We start from the raw sequence: 20,085 nt of genomic DNA, 5'->3' as shown, positions 1-20,085 counted from the left end.
TAAGTGCAGCCTGACCTGGGGGCGGAGCGTCATGCTGTGGCCACTCTGTGATGGGACTCCACAGGGAGCTCTCACAGGCTCGGGGGTCTTGCTCACTGGACCAGGATTGGGCTGGAACCATTTCATGGTTTCCACCATCTGCCCTCCTAGAGAGGGAAACCCACGTCACAGTATTTTTAAGGTTTCAGAGCTCAGGGAAAATGTGGTTGGCCTAAATCATGAGCTCAGCTCGTGACAAATGGAAATAGGATAACATGAAATGGTTCTAAGGAATTAAAAAATCAAGCTCAACTAATTTTGAAAGTTCCTCTAAAAATCAAGCATAGGGAAAGCAAGTGTGGATCTGGCCAGAATCGATCCTAGAAGAAGCGATCAAATTCCAGTGCCCGAGTATCAGCCAGTCTCCAGATACGGAGGACCAAGAGAGACAGTGAACAGATAAGAACACAACTTTCTAAGTTTCTGACAGAAGAGAATCAGAGAAATATAGGTCATCTTGTCACCGCACAGAGTGACCCACAGACTGTTGATATCTGGAAGTCCATCCCTACCCGAGGCCTAGCAGGTGGAAGCATCTGGTGGGACTCTGGCAACTGTGGCTTGGCAGGGCTCCCCCTGACGAGGTGATGCATATGGCACATACCAAACCTGGGGTGGGGGGCCGACTCCCTCCTCAAACAGAGCAGGCCAACCCTGGAACTACTGGATTCTCTAGATGCTCCTGTTCCTTAACTCTGGTGTATCTTAAGGATTTCCGGGACAGACCTCCTACTAGGTGACAAGCTCCATGGTGTGGGGACGTGCCTCAGCACTCTGTATCACCGCGGCCTGGCAGACGGCCCTGCAAGTGGACGGTTCCGTGACTTCTGAGGGAACATTGACAGCAAAGCTCCTTCAGGCCAGGCTGAGGACTACTGTCTTCCCAGACCCTGGGGGATGGTAACATGGCTGATACCTTATTAGACAGTAGTATTATCCACCTCGCTATTCCTAGGATTAAATGAGGTGACTGCAGTGTGTGGAATCCCATTTTTGCTTTCAACAGTTAGACTGCTGGTAGTTTGAAATTGGCAATGCCCCCACAGACATTGGCCAGCATCTTCCCTGTGCCTCAGAGAACCAGTCCTTAACCCCTTTCCAGAGCACCTCAGAGCTTGCAGTGGTGGACAATGCTGATGACACACGGCGGTCCCTGAGTGCAAAAGTGCTGTTTAGCACACAAGGTGGCAGGGCGCTGTGCTTTCCTGGATAAGCAGCCCGGGCGGGTGGGTGGGGAGTGCTGAGCTCGGGAAGCTGCCCTGAGCAGTGTTCTCAGAAGAACAGCCCGGCCTGACCCGACAGGGGTGGCAGGGAGCGGTTTTCTGTGCTGGTCTTTGCTGATGCTCATCCTCCAAGGGAAACAGAGCCCTTGCTGCTTTATAGTCTATTTCCGTGAGTGGAGGGTCTCCTTGGGTTTGTACTTTGACCATGTGCACCCTCCACCACCTTAACCCCTACAGCCGAGAGGAGCCGTGGCTCTGGACATCCGTCTCTCGGGTCTGCGGAACCCTGGTGGTCTGTATGGATCACTGTGTTCCCACGCTTGTCCCATCAGCACTAAATATTCCCTTGTGAACCTCATCTTGTTGATGAGTAACACTTTGTCTGCACAATGGAGTCCTACTATAGTTTCCTTACAGTAAGCTTCTCTCATTAATGTAGGATCATTACACTGACTGCCTTCTGGGATATTTTATGACCAGATGTCCCAGATTTTCTAAAAAATTTCTGATTTTATATAATTTTCTTCATTTCAATTAAGGAGATTCATTATATGGCAAGCAATCATTATCTAATTTTATGCCCCTTTAAGATTCTAATAAGAATGAATGAATCTACATATAAAAATAGTATAAAAATAGCTTCTCAACACAAAAATGAGATGAATGATAGATATAAAAAATCATATAAAAGTATAAAAATTAAATCACATTTAGTTACACACTTAACCCCCGAGTTTTGAAGAGAAGAAAATTACCCAATATTAAAACTGTCTTGGCAAATTCATGACGCATGATCCCTGTACATGGTCTTGCATTTGGTGACAGATGATGATCAATGTGGGATATATTCGCAGAGGAAGCACTGTGTGATAGTGAGCACAGCATCAAGATTGAAGATCCAGTCAGAAAAGAAAAGAAAGCAAAGCATCACATGGACACTCAATTTTAGAAAACTCAAAATTTCAACTTTCATTAAAGAGAGGAAAAAAGGGTTGATTTTTAAAATATGCCAATAATTTCTAGGAAATGTGGAGCCATTTAAGAGGTTTCTTCTTTTCCTGTAAAGGCAGTGAGTTCAGAAAACAAAAAGATCCATATTGACTGGATCAGCACAGGGCTCATCCGAGAGGAGAAGGAGACAGGTAGCCCAGGAGAAAAGCGCTAGGCACACAGCGAGAGGGCCGACCCCAGGGGCTTGGGGGAGGAGGACATTTGTATGATTTTGAGCACAATTATGTTCCAAAGACTGTCCTAGGCCTTAGATATATGTTTAACTTTTGATTTTTCAGAATTATCTAAGTAGATGATATCCTTAATAGCCATGGTTGGTTGAGCCCTGGAGCCAGAAATTGAATTTAGATCTGTCAGTTTCAAAGCCCACAGTCTTCCCCAGACCTCAGACTTCCTCTTGAGGACTCATTGGCTGTACTCGATGCCAGGTTATACACAGGAAATTTCTCATTTAGTCCCACAAAAACAAGTGGTTTTTTTTTTTAGACCACTATGTTAAACAATGTTATGATTCTAATTCTCAAAATTTGTTTCTTCTATGCTCCTTTGTAAGATTTTTAATGTTAAATGATTAAACTTAAATGATTATGCTTCTGAAGGCAAAGCTATAAAGAAGATAACAAAGAAAGACCAAGTGAGTCAATCATATGTATTTTAGATAGCACTTTTGGCTCACTTGTCTCCATGATTAATTCAAACATGGCTTTAATAACGGGTCCCAGACTGTGATTCCAAACCTGGCCGTGCCCACAGATTGAACTGGGGAACTTGGAGGTTTACAGATTTGGCCTTTAACTAGAGATTTTGTTTCAGTAACTGCAGAGAAGTCTGCCTGGGCTTTCCCCTCTTCCTCTCGCTGAGTTTTATCTTCTCTCATCTCCCGTGGTGGGTGAGATGAGGGACAGGAGGAGCTCCAAGCTCCAGGCGGTCGATCCGTACCCGAAAAGTGCTCTGCTGTTCAAACCACGCGCCTTTCTTGGCTTTATGGAAATGTGCCCTTTTGGGGTAATTTGTAGGGGTAAATGTTATTGTCATTTCTCAGAGTCTTTGTCTTCAGTTTCAATTCCTTGAGATCATTTTCTTTATGCAAGTAATCTGGATGCAGCCTGGGACTGCCCTGTTGTGGGATAAGTGTCTCCCCGAAGACTGCTGGCCAGGAGCCCTGCCCACAGCAACACGAGTCCCAGATGCAGGGGAGCCACCACCAGTAGAGGGGACAGTAGCAATGATGTTCTCCCCAGAACTCCCAGGGCTCATCTGCCTGTACCCTCGTCCCAGCCCTAAGTCCCTCATGCAGAAGCTCAGGTGGGGATTTCCTTCTGTGGTGCAGCATCCCAGCTGGACCCCACCTGACAGTCAGGTGGGAGAGTCCCAGGGTTGACCTGGAGGGTTGGTGACCCGAAGCTAGTGTCAAAGCATCCTCCCTGCTTGAGCATGCAAACAGAATTCTCTCTATTTTTTTTTTAAAAAATGAATTTTATTAAATAACTCATGGATATAGTTTGAAAAATCAAATATTACTAAAAGACTTAAAATGCAGAAAACAACATTCCTTTAGATTTTTCCTTCCCTGGCCCAGGGTCCCCTGCTTCCACTATTTTAGGTGATTCCTTTGGAATTTACCTCTACGTTGGGAGTCAGACAACCCTCACCCCATGTTGAGTGTTGTGCTACTCTGTGTAGGAACTTTGCAAGTGGAAGACAAGTGCTCAGCCCCTCAGGCCACTTCTGGTCCCTGTTTCCCCTCCTCATCTATTTATATCTTGACTTTTGAACATTCAATATTTACACTAACATGACGTTCATTGCCATATGATTACTATTATGGTCTAGATCTTAAATGTCCCCCCAAATCTCTTGTGTTGAAAGCTTGTCCCCAGCTGTGACACTATTGGGAGGTCAACAACAGGGGCGTGCCCTTGGAAAACTATGTCCAGTCCCTGGCTCTTCCTCTGGGTTCTCTCTCTCTCTCTCTCTCTCTCTCTCTCTCTCTCTCTCTCTCCCCTTCCCAGCCACCTTGAGCCGAGCAGTTTTGCTCCACCGCAGCCTCCCTCCCCGCCATTCTGTTCTGCCTCTCCACAGCCCACAGTGATGGGGCCGAGCGACTGTGGCCCAAAACCAGGAGCCAGAAGAAATCCTTCCTCCTTGCGGTTGCTTCCCACAGAGACGGGGAGCTGACACAAGTGCAGCGTCATTCTTGCACCAAATTTGTACACAGGGAGGGAAGTGCGGGGCCCTGGGGCAGCCCTGAAGGGAAGCAGCCGCGAGCCTTCCCCAGGCTCCGAGGCAGGAGGATGCTTCAGAAAGAGCAGGTCCCCGACACCCTGCCCTTGACTTCACCTCCAGAACTGTGGGACCACAGGTTTCTGTGACTCGCCTCCTAATGGCGGAAACAAGGGATGGCCACCCTAGGAAGATAGTGCAGTCCCGCTGGTTCCCTTCTTCCCCCTCACTCGAGTGGGTTCCTTACAGCCCAGGTGCAGGGTTATCCCTTTTCCACTGCAGGCTTTGGGCAGTGACTATGCTTAGCCACTTTGATTTCTGGAGCTGAGCACTGGACAGTAACTATGATGGGACAGGGCCACCAGGGCCAGCGGAGGACCGTGACGTTCACTCAGGCTCCTTGGGTATGGAAATGGTGGTTTGGGGTTAGTGACGTCTACCCTGCTTCTTAGGCCCACCTCCTAGTCCTCTGTGCTCTAGACCTGCCCCAGTGTCTGCTGCACCTGGGCTGAGTCACACCTGTCTGGAGATCGCAGTTACTGAAGGGGCCAGAAGCCCTGGGGCAAGCGTGGACTGGTCCTTCCTCTGCAGGAGCATGAGGGGTAAATCCCATGATCCCTGCATCCCTCCTGCTCCAACCTCAGGTGAAGAGGAACCTGGATAAAAACAGCAGCAGTGTTTATGGAGGTTCTGTGGCAACACACAGGTGTCTGGTGCGTACCCGTGTAGTACTAGAGGCTGGCGGCAGAGGCGGCTGCTCCGCTGTGTGTGTAAATGTGGCTCCTTTCAGGCAGCTACAATGCTTTCACATGAAGAATGTGGATATGCTTTCATCTCATTCTACATTAGATGATAACGGCTAGAGCCAACATTAACTGAGCAACTACTCTTTGCTGAATAGTGTGCTTCTGGGTGTATTGCCTTCCCTCCAGTCGATGCTCAACAGAATTCATTCATCATTCTGCACATATTCCAGACACACGTTTTTCAGCACAGAAGTACAAGAGTAAACACATCACATTAAATCTCTGATCTCCCTGCACTTGCTGTAACTGTTTTGCCATTTTACACATGAGTAAACTGAGCCTTGCAAGGTCCAATGACGTGCCAAGACCATGCAACCCTTAAATGACAGGAAACAGGAGCTAACCCCCATTTTACCTGGCTGCCACTGTGCTATGATTACCTAAGGTAAGAAGGAAAAGACCCAGGTGCCCGGAGTAGAGGCATGTCATTGCTAAGCAAGAGCTTTGAGCCCTCAATTTCCTTACTCCACAGAGGAACTGTTGGAACATTGCCTTGGGAGTTAGACATCAGTAGCTAATATTCTTGATCAATCTACAGGTGCCTTTGCAACACAGGAAGTGCAGCCACTGCTGGGTGGATCTGGGAGAGGAAGGATCTGAGCCCGGACCTGAACGTCCTTGTGTGCCACGGCGCCCTCCCTGGTCCTCAATCCTGGTAAGCGATGGCCTGATGAATGTGGCCTGAAGTGATTCAAGCAACATACTGTGATTTTTGGCGGTGCTCTCTGCAGATTTATTTCCTGGTCAGTCAGGTGGGACAGAAGGCAGATTAGGACTTAGCGCATGCATTGGAGTCCAGGGTCGAGTACTGGAGAGAGAACAGGAATGGCTTCATGGGCCAGGCAACCCTTTCCCAGAATTACCAGAAGGAATCATAATTACACTTGCATGTTTCCCTGGAATCGAACCTGAGAAGGGCGTGGAGGTGGCCTTGGTGAATAGACATTTGCTCTTTTTTTTTTTAATTTTTGAGTAAAAAAAAAAAATGTGCCCTGGAAATAGTGGTAGTTATCGTTATTTTTTGGATAACCTTAATTTGTCCTCCTTCGAAGCGTTAAAATTTATAAGCAGTGCTAATGGGAAGCTTTTTCTTCTAACTATGCAGTTGCTATCTCTTTAACCTCCCACCCCACCTCCGTGAGGGGAAATCCATCTTCAAAGCTTTTAAGAGAAAGGATGTGATTCATGTGAATATCCCTCCCCTCTCCCCACATATTCTGCATTACTTCTCCTGGCCACTGTTCCATTAATAGCATTAGGATTTCTATTTTCCTGATCTAAGGGCAGAAGAATTGGACCCATTCTATCCGGTAATTTATCAGTTTCTCCATCACAAAGAGTGTTTTTTCTCCCCTCTCTGGGTTTCTGGCAGCTCATCTCACTCTGCCAGGGGGAGAAGGAGCACTTTACTCTTTTGAAGAGTTGACATCAGAAGAGCTCACCACATGCACTAAGATTCCACCTCATGAGAAATTCCCCTTCAAATCGTGGTTTTGCCTCTTCCCAGGACCTTTTGAATTCCGTCCCAGCGTCATGTGCTGGCTGTGGAGAGGGCCCCTTTGAAGCACTCTCAGAGGCTTTGAGCAGGCTCTTTTGAAAGAAAAAGGTTGGTGGTGATGGTGGAGGAGGGGCCGGGAATCCTCAGTAGCCAGGATGATCTGTGAACAACTCAGGACACACCATGGGGCCTGGCTGACGCCCCCCGGTCGCCCCAGGCTGCAGACAGCCTTAGCACTTGCATTGGTGGTCTCTGGAGGAGCAGCAGCCTCCCCTCCCCTCAGAGGCACACCATTTAGAGCACCTGAGGCTTCCTCTGAACTCTGCTGCACATTAGCATCACCTGGGGAAATTCAAGTCAATACCAGTGCTGGGGCCTCCCTGGATCCCTAAGGAGGGATCCGCAGGGGAGCCCAACTGCTGGGGTGGGAGGAGTCACAGCTGCAGGCCTGAGCTCATTCTGGGTGGTGGTGTTGGGGAGAGGGTGCTGGAAAGATGTGGAAGACAGTGACCACCTTATGCACCTGCACCCACCTCTCTTGCTTCCCTTCTCAGTTCAGGCCTTTGAGAGCAGCTCTCTGGAGAGAGGAGGGGGGTGGCCAAGGGTAGAGACCATCTTGGGAGTGGTGAGAAGCCTGTGTGGGGATGCCTGGACTCCCCCAGAGCTGGACTGGCCCCTGAGTGGTGGGAAGCTGCTCCTGAGCTTGCTGTAACTGGATCCTCTTCCTACCAGTTCTTAGAACTTTCCCTCTCATCACGGAGGTTCCAGAATAGCTCTGCCTTTCTGTAATTCTAAAGGATACTCCAATCAGCTGGGCACTGGGGTGCAGTGCCCTCAGCCTGGGAGCCACGTCCCCCGCCACACATGTCGCTGCCTGCTCTTGCTGTTCACCTGGGAAAGACCCAGTGTCCAAACATCTCTGCTCGTGGTGCCAAGAGAGCCTGCTCTGGAGAGGAGAGGGGAGGAAAGGCGTAGGAAGGTAGAATTCCAACGTGACTGTGCTGCTGTTTGATAAATGAGCTGAAGGGAAGCCCGTCCAGTCCCTTCACTGGGTCACTCTGGTTGAGCGCCCTGGGCTGGACAGGAGTTCTCACAGACTGCAGCAGGAGACGGCTCCGCGTCTTGGTTCTGTGTCCTGCCGGCCCCGGACTCACCTGCTGCACCTAACAGCAAAACGGTGGAGTTGTGCACAGGCCCCGACCAGGAACAGAGGGAGTGTCCTTGAAAAGTCCTTTTCCATAGCTTCTTTTTGCAGAGATGACATGGGTGGTGGGCAAGCAGCAGATATTGGGAAGAAGAATGAGAAACAGCAGAAGGAGGAGGTGGCGGGGGAGTCCACCCTGCAGATGAAAGTCCCTGCTGATTTTTTTCTGTCTCCTAATGGACCCCCAAAAGAACATGGGACTTTATCCCAGCTGCTGCTAGTTACCTGCTTTTAATTATTTATTTATAATTTATGAAAAAAAACCAATAAAACAAAACACAACCATATACTTCTATTTTTCACCTGATGTACCTTTGGAAGCTGTGTGATGTTCTGTAACAGATGTCCTGTAGCTCATTTATCTGACCCTCTGTTTAGCTTGTCTGATTTTTTTTTCCTTTGGAATTCACCCCTGATGGGCTGCAGTGGGCCGCCTGGAGCTGGGCATGTGGCCCACCACTGGTGTGCAGCAAGGGCTCTGTGGAGGGAAAGTAAGAGTAAAAATTCTCTGTTTTGCAGCACGCACTGATGTTCTGTGGTGTCTTCTCCCGCCCACACCAACCTAAGCCCCCGAGGTGAAAGCCCTGGGTGTGGGTGGGAAGCAGCTCACGTGGCCCACAGGCCTGCAGCTGCGACCCCCATGCAGAGGTGTTAGGATGAGTCTCTGGGTCAGAGGCTGTGAACGTGGCAAAAGGTTTTTGTATGTTCTCTCTGGTTCCCTTCCACCAGCCGTGGATGAGGGTGTCGCAAGGTTTCGAGTGTTCCCTGGGCCCTGTCTGTCCTAAGATGGGGTTCATTCTCTCCAGGGAGGCAGGGTTGGGTCGGGGGGTCTCCTCAGGGACCCCAGACAACAGATGCTTGGCCATGCACTCAGGTTGGAAAGGGGTGGCCAGGCAGAAGCTGCAAGGAATCCCTTTTGACTCTCAGATTTTAGGAAAAGTTAAATAACAAAACAAAACAACAACAAAAACAAACACAGAGCCAAGATGCCAGATGACAATTCTCAGGAAATGCCAGCGTCACAGCTGCACAGGTTCAGAGGGAAAGGGTCAGAGGCTCAGAGCACTTCACCAAAGAAGACAGGACTGTTCTGAAAGAGAAGAGGGGAGCTCCCTGGTCTCTGGGTGACCGTGCTGTGATCACAGAGCTGGGACTCGACAGGCTGGTGGGAGCAGGAGGGGGCCATGGAGCCAGACCAGGAGCCCACAGGGTGCCCCCAGAGGCTGCCTTGGCCTTCATCTGTGGGTGATGGTCTGGGATGAAGCTGCTGTCCACACCTTGGCCACTTTCCCCAGCTGACCCTCAACTGGCTACTTTTGCTGTCTCCCTTTTTCACGTTAGGAATTTAAAAATCCGAGTCGTAATTCATCTTTTCAGATGGCACAAAGAGCCTGTTGACAGACACAAGTGCGTGGTAACAATGAGATCTGCAGCTCTGATTCTTTGCCCAGGATTAGACTCTTGTGCCACTCTCTCTAGTCTGTACAACCCGAATATCAGATGGCATTAATCTTATATTCTCCATAGAAAGCTGTCCAGAGGATTTATTGATGTTTGCAGCTTCTGATTACTCTACAGCCAGAGAAGGCCAAGAGCAGAATCTTACAGTTTTTCCTGTTGACCTTTGAAAAGTAGCATCCTGTGACCTTCTCCACAAAGCCTGTGACCTTCAAGCATCTAAACTGTCAACTTTTCCACAAATTATGCCACTTTCCCCCCCCCAATATTTTCTTTCAAAGATATTTGAATGGCATCAGTGTTTGCTTTCGGGGAGAGAGAGCGCAGCGGAGCGGGAGAGAGCAGCTACGGTGGCTGGCTGGCCCTCCCTCCGTGGTACCCTCACCTCACATGGGAGGTACTGGCCGGCCGGGGATGCTTTGAGTGAGACAGGAAACAATTTAGGGTAAGAAGTGCTTCTCACGCCAGATGAATCCTCAGATCTTGCAATTTTGGGTGCTTTCTCCCTCCTCAGCTGTTTCTCTTTGAAGTAAAAGACTGCTATTTCTTTGTGCAAGTGCAGCTGTGACTAGTCGATCATGGTTTATTTTAAGACGAGAAAAGAACTGGAGCAAAGAAGTAGCTATTGTGATTTGTCATCCATTAGCAAAATTCAAATGCATCCAGTCTTGTTCAGATATGCAGATGAAGTTTCCATACATCAAGACACTGAGGCGTGGGTACCCTGCCCAGATGAATGGCATGGCTGGGGGCCCGTTGCCAAGCCTTGCTCGGGCGTTCCACACAGCACCACAGGGCTGGGACTTTGCATTGCCCTTCCCTCCCCGCACCCGCCGTAGTTCCGAGCTCTATTCCTGTGGGTCTGAAGGATTGCAATGGCTTCCTAAGGTTCCCTTTAGAATCCGTATCCCTGGCCAATCTTTCCTGCATCCTGCACACCCAGGCAAATCTCGAGATGGCAGGTCAACACTCTTACCTCTGTCTAAAATCCTCAGTGGTTTCCCATTTTCTGTGGGATAAATTCTATTACCAAAGGGTTTCTTAGTTGACCGCCATTGAATTGTCCAGCCTATCTCCCAGTTCCCTTTCTGGACCACTCCCTGCCACTAAAATCATGTGCTCACCAGCCAAACGTCACATGGCCAAGCCCCACAGCACTTCCGCTCTGCCCTGAAGTGTGGGTTGGCCTCCACCTCGAGAACCTCCCCCGATCTGAGGTATCTCTCTCCCTCTTTGTTTCATTGATAGATTTTTAGGATCAATCCGGGCTGTAGCAATTTTTGTTCAATTGTCCAGCTTTCGAGCTGAGAGGACTATTGTTGAGGAATGCAGTAGGTGACCCCGAGGCACCAATGATGAGAACAGTTGCCCTATATGGACGACTCTCCTACATGCAAGCCAGGGAGTAAGAGCATTTCATTGAATTTCCTCGCCCGGCTGCCTGTTACCAAGGGCCTGGAGCCACGGCAGGCCAGTGCCTGCAGCTTCCCTCCATGGTCAGAACCGGGGCCAGGACCCAGACCCCAACCAGACAGCACCAGAGGCCCCACTCAGCCACTCTGCCACCACACCTGACTTGTGACACTTTCCATGTGTTATTTTGTCATACTTGTGGATACTTCTTATTTTACCCTCCTGCATTTATAAGCCTCTGGATGGTAAAGACCATACCTTTAAAGCCTTTGAAGCCCACAGTAGAGGTTTTCAATAAGTACATTAGTGCTGCCTCTATAACTCACAATCAGGGAGGTTGGGCTAGTTTCCTCTCCGAGTGCCTCGATGTGCAAACAGTGTGCCCATTGATCTTCCCTCACACTCACATTTCAGTCCTATCACCCGCCGCCTGCCCACACTGACACTCCCACGCCCCGCCCTTCCACGGGCCACACACAGGGCTCTGCCAGAATCCTGCTTCCATTTGTACAGTTCTCCAGCGCGTCCTTAACAAGCACCGGAGTTCAAAGACGGGCGGTGCTGTGCCTCGGCTCCACAGAGTCCGACATCATACTCTCTCCTCTCTTTAGCACCCCCAGGCCCATCTCTAGTCATTTCCAACTCAGTGCGTTTCAAATATATATGTGAGTTTAATCTTCATAATAAGACCATGAGATGGAGAGCATCCAGGGGAAGCGCCCTCGGCCCCGGGCTCCTGCCATCTGTCCAGCAGGGTCAGGAGAAAGGGGCTGTTTCATTTTTTTTCCCCTAGAGCTTGTTCTGTGCTAGACCGTGTGAAGCAGCACCCCACACTGCACCATTTACTTCTCCTAGTAACAACAGGGGCAGGATTTTTTATCTTCATTCAATAAAAGAGGAAAACAACGCTTTAAAGACCCGTAACTCACCCTGGGCACAGAGCGGTAAAGAGCTGGAACCAGGATTTCAACTCACCTCAAGTTCTAGAATCGACGCCCTGCTCCCCCCACCCCTGCAAGGCTTCACTGCCGCAGGAAGGACGGAGGCAAGGCAGTCCCCCACGTGATGAGGGGCGAGGCGCCCCTGCCCGCAGGTGTCGGCGGTGAGCTGTGCTCTTTCGGCACTGATGGCTGGGTGAGTTTGGGGAATCTTCCATATTTGCAAAGAAACAATCTCCAAGTTTCCATTTGACCCACCAAGAAATGGGGCAATCACCAGGAAGGGGGTGGAATCAGCTGGAATGTGTGCTGCCAAATTAGCCCTGGCTCATTTGTGGTGGAAGCACAGGCCAGTCGGAGAGCTGGTAGAAAGACCACGTGACCAGGACTTTTCTGGAGTTCATCCCGTTCCTGTGACAACCTTGTGACTATGTAAAGAAGAGGAGGCTGCAGAGGTGACATCAGGAGCTTCCATAATTGCATCCCTAATGAAACTGATTGAAAGGAGACGGCTGAGCAGATTGAAAGGACAGGGTTTCACCCTGAGCTAATTGCTGTTTGTTTCTATTAGCATCTTGGAGTAAACACGGGTAGCTGCGCTGAGTTCACCATGTGGTCATAGGGACTGGCACTGTTGATCCTTCCAAGTGGCCCCTTGGACAAATTCCCTGTTTTTCTGGTGGCTGGTCTCTGTCGGTTTCCCTCCTGGATTCTCGCTCGCCGGTTCCCTTCAGGTAGCCTGCTCCTCAAGTTCCCCTTGGGGTTATCCTCAGACCTCACTCCTTGGATGATGTTCACTGGCTTCTATAACTTCAATTTGTCTTTTTTTTTTTTTAAATTTTGAGAAAGGGTTTCTCTAAGTTGCTTTGGGCCTTGTGAAGTTGATAGGCTGGCCTTGAACCCTTGATCCTCCTGCCTCAGCCTCCTGAGCCCCACCATGCCCAGATTCAGTCTGCCCTCTTTAAGGGTGACAACTCAGACCTGTGTGACTGCTGCTACCTCTGCTTTCCTGTCCTGTGCTCCCTTCATACTCAAGCCAACCCAAACTCAGCTCTTTCTCTCACTGTGCACACCTGGTCCTCCTCCTGTGCTCAGTGAATGTACCTTTTTCTTGGCCACTTGTCCTGGCCAAAGATCCTGGTCATGACTCTGATTTCACTCTTTCCAGCCCTCCATGTCAAGTCTGTTGTCCTAACCCCTCAGCATTTCCCCACACACCTTCCCTCCCGTCTCCACTGCTTCCCTCCATTCTTGCCGTTGTTCTGCTCCATCCAGGTGGCAGGAGTTTCCCATCCCTGGGCCTGACGTCAACTGCTTTGTGCCACACTCCGTGGCGCAGCCAGGATGCTCTGTTGAAAATACGAATCTTGCCGTGCACTGCTCTGACGGAGGCCATTGGGTGCTTCTGTACCTCTTAACAGCAGTTTTGTGACAGAGTCTCCTCTGCCATGCCTGTTCTGTGCACCTGCCCTCCGCAGCTCCCCACAGAGCCCAGCCTCCTCCACCACACCCCGCCAAATGACTGCTTTTTACAGCTCAAATAGCGCCTGCCTTCTGGAGCCGGCCCTGGTGTTCCCTCCCTGGGGTGGCTGACTCCTGCTCACCTTCTCTCCTCAACTTAGAGTTCCTTTCCTTCAGAATCTCGGTTCCCCACCCCCTAGCCGCTGTCCTCTTACAAGCTCAGCCAGCGGTACAGGGGCTTGAAGGTGGGCATGTAAAGGTGGGAGGGGCGTGTTTGGACTCGATGCTCTAGGGGTGTGCTGTGGTTTGGTGCGTTTGATGTCTCTCCCTAACAAACCAGACAGGCCACCTTGTCCCGTGGAGAGTCCCCGGCGGGAAGGTAGGGAAGGTGATGGGACACTTTCAGAATGTTCCCTGGCAGGGCTTCATGGGACTTTTGGGCAGATTACACAACTTTTACCCTCTCCAAAGTTCTGCTTGCTTAATTGAACAGATTTCCATTAAAGCAAGCTAGATGTCACCCTCAGAGTTGAACTGTCCTGTCTCATTTATTCCTTTGTAACATGCTTACAATGTTGATTCATCTTTTTCTTAAGAATTTTTGTTTACATGGATCACATGGGTTATGACCCTGAAATTTGAGAAGAAAAAAAATTAATTAAAAATAAAAACAGGGAAAATTAAGCTGATGGTCACTTTGCCAATGCCAGTTTGACCACCTAATCCTGGCTAATAGGTAAAACATTCCATGAATTCAAGATGTCACTTAAGGCTAGCACTTGAGGCAGTTCAAGTTCAGAGATGTGGTTTGTGAAAATATTACTGGTTGTTGCTTATTGTCTTCTTTGGGCATTCTTTTGAATCATAAATATTTTTATGCATAACATTTAAAAAGATACATATATAAAAACACATTCTATTGAAAAAATATATTATGCTGTAAACCATCATACAATAACCAAATGACATAAACTTGGTACCCTATAGGATCTCAATAAATGTTTATTCAAATAAACTCAACAATGTTAGTTAATGTTGTTTTTTAACAAGCTTTTCTCATTTGTTTTCTGTAGTATAGGGAGTTTCATTTTAGTATATATTAATTGTTTTTCTTTATGTGCTATTGAAATGCATGACAGACATTGTCCTGAAAAATCATAGATTAGGAAGAGATAATGTTGAAGAAAGAGAATAGTAATTTTGTCCAATTCAGCTGGTTAAATCCTGAGTGTTTAATTCTTTATTTGATCACTCTTATAACTGAGCTGAGTCTCAGATAATCATGGAAGAAACACACTGTACTGTTTTATTAAGAAAGAAATAGCTGTTCTCCAGGCAGAAAAAATACACAGTGAAGGGCACGGTTCCATTGCTGAGAAATTAGGAGTCCTGCACCACCAAGGGGTGAGAGGCTGCCCTCCACAGTGCGGTTCTGGGGTGCAGCCGGCCTGGGTGGGGGCCAGTCCTGAGGCTGGTCTGGAAGGAGGCTCGGGGGGCACTGGTGCCGACTGCCGCAGGCCGAGAAGCAGGCAAAAGCATTCACACTTCATGCTTCTTGTCCAGGCACAGAAATAGACCCATCTTCAAATCAAGTTGCTGTGAGCAACTGAGAAGCATTGAAAATAATTCTGGAAAGAAACCAATTTTCAGTTTAAGGCCACTGATCATTTTGCTTATAAAGCCTGAGTATCCCAAGTATTTTGGGGGCTAGGGACAAGTCCTCACATCTGGACGTAAGTGCTTTCTTCCACCTGAATGGTCCTTTTGGCTAACTCTTAAATCTGGGAAGTTTTCCGTCATTACTTCTTCAATTATTTTATCCTGCCCCTTTCTCTCTTCTGTCCTGGGTTCCAGTGACATGATCGTGTGTTTGCATGTGAGCCGCGGTCTAGCAGATGTTTGCGGTACCATTTATGTTTATTCCATTACTCTTCTCTCAGATCTACAGGTGGATAGTTTCTATCTGTCTTCAAGTTCACTGAATCTGCTATTAAGCCAAGTCCATAGCGTTTTCATTAGAATTTTATTTTTTAACTTTAGAATACGCTTTTTGGAAAAAAAATTCTTATTTCTCTTTCGGGATTGTACATTCATTTTGAGGATACTTTCTTTTGAGTCTCCAGATATATTTGTGATGATTGCTTTAAAATCTTGTCTGCTAATTGCAACATGTGGGTCATCTCGGGGTTTCCCATTCCTTTCCTTTCTTTCGACAGCTTTTTCTCTTGGGCTCTGGTCAGTCTCTGTTCCTCCAGGGTCTAGGATTTCTAGGTATGGTTGGGACATACTAATAGGCACGGAGACTGTGGACACTGTTCTGTCCCTGGGGAGGGTTGGCTTTTGTCCCGGCAGGCAGTTAACTTGTCTGGACTCTGGCGCCAAACTCCATGTCCCCAGCAGTGGACAGAGGTGTCAATCTTGGCTTCCTGTAAACTTTTCTTTTTATGGACATCCTTGGATCTCTGTGACCAAGTCGTCTCTGCTTCAGGATGTCCTTCTGTCTGTGTTGCCGTTCGTCTGTTCTGTCCTCTGACACTGGCAGCCAGCATGATGGGCTCTCGGCTGCACAGAGTCCATGATGGCGGAGGACCCTCAGGCGACAAGCTGCAGATCCCTGAATCTCACCTGTTGAAGTTCCCACCCTTCAAGCCCAGATTCTGATCCAGTTTTTGTTGCTTCAGTTTTTATCAAAGTAGGTGTCCTCTAATTGTTTTCTGTGAAAGGGTGATCTCACCTACTACTCCGCCACACTGTCCTTCGGTCACATTTTGGTAACTTGGATGGGCCTTGTAGCTGGGTGCAAAGTGACTTTGAAATAGTGAAGCTCAAGGCACTGACGGTATTCAGTCACGCAGTCCTTGAAGTGTCTGACTGGACGCTTAAAGAACACAGAGATAGAATTTGCTGCATCGATACTTAAGATGAGATGTGGAAGACTGTTCTCAAGAAAAGGAAAATCTAGAAAAATCGGGAGGATATGCCCAGAGTTGTGGAGGTGAAGGAGGTGCAGAACTCACAGCCTTGTTTTAATTCCAGATCGCCCTTGACCGAAGGACAGCAGATGGCCATGGTGTGGTCTCAGTGAAAGCAGCAAAATCACCCATAGTGACATTTTCAAAGGGAAAATCGGAAGCAAGGCAAGAAAGACAGGGGATCTCATGTGGCAGGAATTGGGTTTCTTCCCTCCTTCCAAGAGAGCTCGGTGAGGAACTTTTTCAGCTTTGCAAAGCAGCAGAGGTCTCAGCACTCGTGGTCCTGAGAGGGTGTGAGATCTGCAAGAAAGCCCTGAAGTCTACACGTGCAAATGTCCTGCGAGGGAGCTCTCCTGCACGTGTACCTCAGGGGTGGCCTCCCGGCAGTGTTTCTGTTTACAAAGAAGAGCCCTCCCACCCATGCCTGTGATGGTGGTATGGGACCAGCAGCGTGAGGCTGCGCTAGTCGGAGAAGCAGTGATCATTCAGACTGGCAAGGTGAGATTTCCCTCAGGACACTCTGGCTCCAATCTCAAGTCTCTGGGGAACAGGGAGTTTATATTTGTATAAGAATCACAACAGATAGATGGATGGATGGATGGATGGATGAGAGATCTGAATGCAGTTATCTATACACACACACATAAAGCAGGGCTCCAGATTGTGTTCAGAATTATGTAGGGAGTTCTCATTTCATCTGTTGCTTCAGTATTTTTCAGTTATGTTTTGTTGAGTTGTTTTGTTTTTTGTTTTTGTATTTGCCAAAGTAACCTCTCTAGAGGGGTGTAGTGGCACATGTCTGAAATTCCAGAAATTTGGGAGGCTGAGGCATGAGGATCACAAGTTTGAGGTCAGACTCAGTAATTTAGTAAGGCCTTAAGAAATTACCTCAAACTAAACACATAAACATGTGACGGTGTGTGCAATAAGTTGTAAGCAAAGCGAACAACTCTATAAAAATATTTTATAAATTGTTATGAATTCAATTTAAATCACAGAACAATATGTTGAGTATTAGTAGGAACTGTGTCTATCAGCCATTCTGTACTGTCCCAAGCCCTGTGGGCAACTGGCCTGTAACAGTACATTTAAAATGGAGATAAATATCTGATACCTTTGCACAAGAGAGGAACTTCAGGAGGCAAGACGCTGTGTGACTATGCAGTGGGAATGAAGGGACGGGGTCTCAGCTCTGAGAACCTGCACAGTCGGCGTGCACCTGCGTGGGAGATCTCTGCTGTCTGTGAACAGCACCAGCCATGCAGCCTCTCCTGGAGCCCGTGCCTCTCCTGATCACGGCTTCCCCTGGAACGCCTCTTCACTCCCAGCACTGGGCTTAGCTTCCTTCTGGAATACACAAATTTTTTCTGATCTATTACTTGATTTCCTGTCCTTCTCATAATTAGCATATCATCAGTGTGAATTTTAGAATTATTTAGCATTGAAAAAAGTTAAAATAACATGGAAAGTTTAAAGGCTAAAAGTTACAAGAACATTTTCCATCTAATAGTTTTTTAATGACTATATTTTGATGCAATGACTACAGAAAGATGCACAAATCGCAACTCTGCACACAGTGAGCATGTCTCCTTCCCCACAGCACAAGCCCAGAGGAACAGCAGCCCAGCACCCGAAGTTCTCCTTGTTCCTGGCTGCATCCTGGCCGCAGCCGCAGGTCTCCACCATCCTCCTCCTGTTCTCCTGTGGGAATGCACTGTACTGATTTTGTCCAAGCTTTTTCATGGAGTATCACGAGACTCAGCCACGGTGCACCGTGCTGCGCGTCATTCTACATCATTCCCATGGCTGCAGAGGGTTTCACGTCATGGGCAGACCAGGCCTTGTCCACTGTTTCTCTTGTTGGTGACACCTGAGCTGTACTGCAGTACTTAGCTGTCATAACACTGCTGCCGTGAACATTTTGTGCAGGCCGTTGGATGCACAAAAGCACACATTTCCACACATGCATAGGAGGGCCATTTCTGGGCCAGAGGATGAGCATATGTGAGCATGGACACTCACACCAGGCGTTTGTGAGTTCTGCTGGTTTCAGTCTCACCAACTCTTGATATATTAGTGTTTTAAAGTTTTGTGGGGTTATACAGCCGAAGGACATGGTGCATCTTTGTGGACATCTCTTTTGAGAGCCTTTTTGCCTGTGTTCTCATTGGTCTTATTCTTAGAGGTTGGCAAGGGGTCTTTTATCACATTTAAATGGAGCAGGCAATGATAAGGGCGAGACAGCACCCCGTTAGAGCTAGCCCCAGTCCTCCGCTCTCCTGAGGGCTCACGGAGGTTTTGTATCATGGCAACTTGGGCCAATTTCTACCACTTTTAGTGTGTTCTCCTGGCAAGCCCAGGCCAGAAGGAGATGAGAGACCAGGGTCTCCATGGGATGCCCGTCTTGCCCTCCTGCTCCTCTTGCACAATGGGAAGGAGTCCGTGTGAGCCTGTGAGCTGAGTGAAGAGTGTTTGTTCCAGTAGCTGGATGGTGTCTGACAGTCCTCGGGAACAACATTCACCAATGTTCTGGGTCAGGGCTGCGGGAAATGGAAGTCTTCCACGGTCTTGGAGAGGGAGACTCCCAGAGGTTAAAGGACGGCTGGATGTCAACATGCTTAAATGAAAGTTGGCCCTTGGTGGCACCCTGAGACCTGGTGGCCCACCTCTGCCCAGGTGCCTCAGTGGAGGGACACTCAGCTCCAGTTTTCCAGGCAAACCGGCCATTAGTGGGGGCTTAGTATAGACAGCTCTTGGTTCACAGGGACGGGCTTCCTGTTGCTTCTGCCCATGGGTCCAGGAGTAAGGCCACTTGCTCACTCTGAGAAAAGCTCTTCAGATATTTGAAGACAGTATCATGTCATGATCTTGTCCCTTAATTTTTCATTTAGGCTGAAAATAAAATCTGACCTCTTTGAAACAGACCCCTGTGAACAGGAAGGGAGTACCGCAGTCAAGAACTCCAGACTGAAGATGAGTAGGTTTGCTGAGGATGTCTCTGGTTCAGGACACCCATCGTGTCCCCTTCTGTTTACCTTCTCTTGATTAAACAGTGATCACCAAGTGCCCCCTGTGGCTCGTTAAAACCCCCAGCTGCCTTTAGTCAGGTCCTGCCCTCCACTTTGTGGGCAGTCTCCTTCCTGGCTGCCAACACCTGCTGTTACCTTTTTTTGGAGCATTGTTCACAGAAGAATTTTGTGGTGAGCATCTTCTAAGTGTGTAACCTGGTGAACAGCACGGCTCTCCTCAAATCTCACTTTTCTGCGTGTTCGTCTTCCAAGGTAATTTTCAAAACTGCTATAATGTGTCTTTTCTCAGTTACGTGGGGAAATATCCTCGATGATTCTTCTTTTCCTGGAATTCAAGAACACTTGCAGAGCTGTTCTGAACAGAGGCCGCACTGTTCATTTCTCCCTTGGAGAGGGCAAAAGAGCTAGAAAAGGATTTGTGGATTCATGGTAACAGAGAAACACCTGGGCACAGGGGCCATTCCTTTGAGTCTGATTCTCACTGTGCATGACCGTTGATTCACTCAATAGTCAGTGGACATTTATGAGGTGCCCGCCTACGTCAGGCCCTGCTGCAGTGTGGAGGGTGCGGGGTGCACACTGCCCTCGCCTGGGACGCAGAATGACGCAGCTCTGGAGCCCCACAGTTTGCTTCTGATGAGTGCCTGTTCACTGTGGTCTGTTCCGTATGTACACAGGAGAGTCAGGTCAGATTCGCTCTGTGTTCCTCCCCTATCCTCGCCCTCCCCGCCGTCCCTCCATCTGGTTCACTATTCTTTCTTCCATCTTGATGGTCTCCCTCTTTTCCTTCTCTCTTTATACCCCCTCATT

The 20,085-nt window shown here is 48.5% G+C and overlaps 1 long non-coding RNA gene across 1 annotated transcript in view; it reads right to left on the bottom strand.

Moving 5' to 3' along the window:
- The window catches only part of LOC120889192 (uncharacterized), a 37,057-nt gene extending 24,886 nt beyond the window's left edge, over nt 1-12,171 (bottom strand). Inside the window, exon 1 of the long non-coding RNA XR_013424693.1 lies at nt 11,851-12,171. This is a non-coding gene — a long non-coding RNA (uncharacterized LOC120889192). The remainder of the gene's footprint in view (nt 1-11,850) is intronic.
- Nucleotides 12,172-20,085: the final 7,914 nt, after the last annotated feature.

The sequence above is a fragment of the Ictidomys tridecemlineatus genome, chromosome 8, assembly GCF_052094955.1.
Source record: "Ictidomys tridecemlineatus isolate mIctTri1 chromosome 8, mIctTri1.hap1, whole genome shotgun sequence".
Lineage (NCBI taxonomy): Eukaryota > Metazoa > Chordata > Mammalia > Rodentia > Sciuridae > Ictidomys > Ictidomys tridecemlineatus.
Note: the sequence above shows the minus strand (reverse complement) of the source record. Positions and strands in the feature narration are given on the sequence as shown.